Genomic DNA, 513 nt, shown 5'->3' on the forward strand with positions numbered 1-513 from the left:
AACCCCGGGAGAGGGGCAGGGAAGGGGCAGGGAGCCACCAAGCAGGGACAGGAGGGGAGGGACAAAGGGACAAAGGACACCTGGATGGCCCAATGCCCCCCAGGGGTAGAGGGCATCCTTTGGATCTGCCAATTCTGGAATTCCAGGAGTGACAGACAGTGCTGGGAGGGGAAAGGAGAGGTGACTGACACTCCTGGGAGGGAATTATCAGGGGAGGGATCCGAGGTTGTGTAGTAAACCCTGAAATCACAACACAACAGACATGGTTCTCTGGTTTCCCGGTTTTCCGTGCGGAGTTTGAAATCTTCCCGGTCTCTGGATTTGTGTCGCTCGTTCTCTGCCTGTGAATGATCAGGTGATGCTAAAATCCCAAATCCAGGGGGGTTTTGTGCCCCAACCTCCATAACCAAATGTGCTCCTCAGCCTTTCCTTGCAAGCAAATGGCAAAGCCCCCGGGAGAGCTGCGGGTGCAGGCGCCGGTCAAGGTCAGAGTTTTCTCCTTCTGCTGCCTTC

At 55.9% G+C, this 513-nt stretch overlaps 1 protein-coding gene across 1 annotated transcript in view; it reads left to right on the forward strand.

The window, feature by feature from the left end:
• UNC5D (unc-5 netrin receptor D) overlaps nucleotides 1-513 on the forward strand; it is a gene marked incomplete at its 5' end in the record, with an annotated part of 63,169 nt that overhangs the window by 31,190 nt on the left and 31,466 nt on the right. The window lies entirely within an intron of this gene.

Source organism: Geospiza fortis, unplaced genomic scaffold (assembly GCF_000277835.1).
Source record: "Geospiza fortis unplaced genomic scaffold, GeoFor_1.0 scaffold791, whole genome shotgun sequence".
Classification (NCBI taxonomy): domain Eukaryota; kingdom Metazoa; phylum Chordata; class Aves; order Passeriformes; family Thraupidae; genus Geospiza; species Geospiza fortis.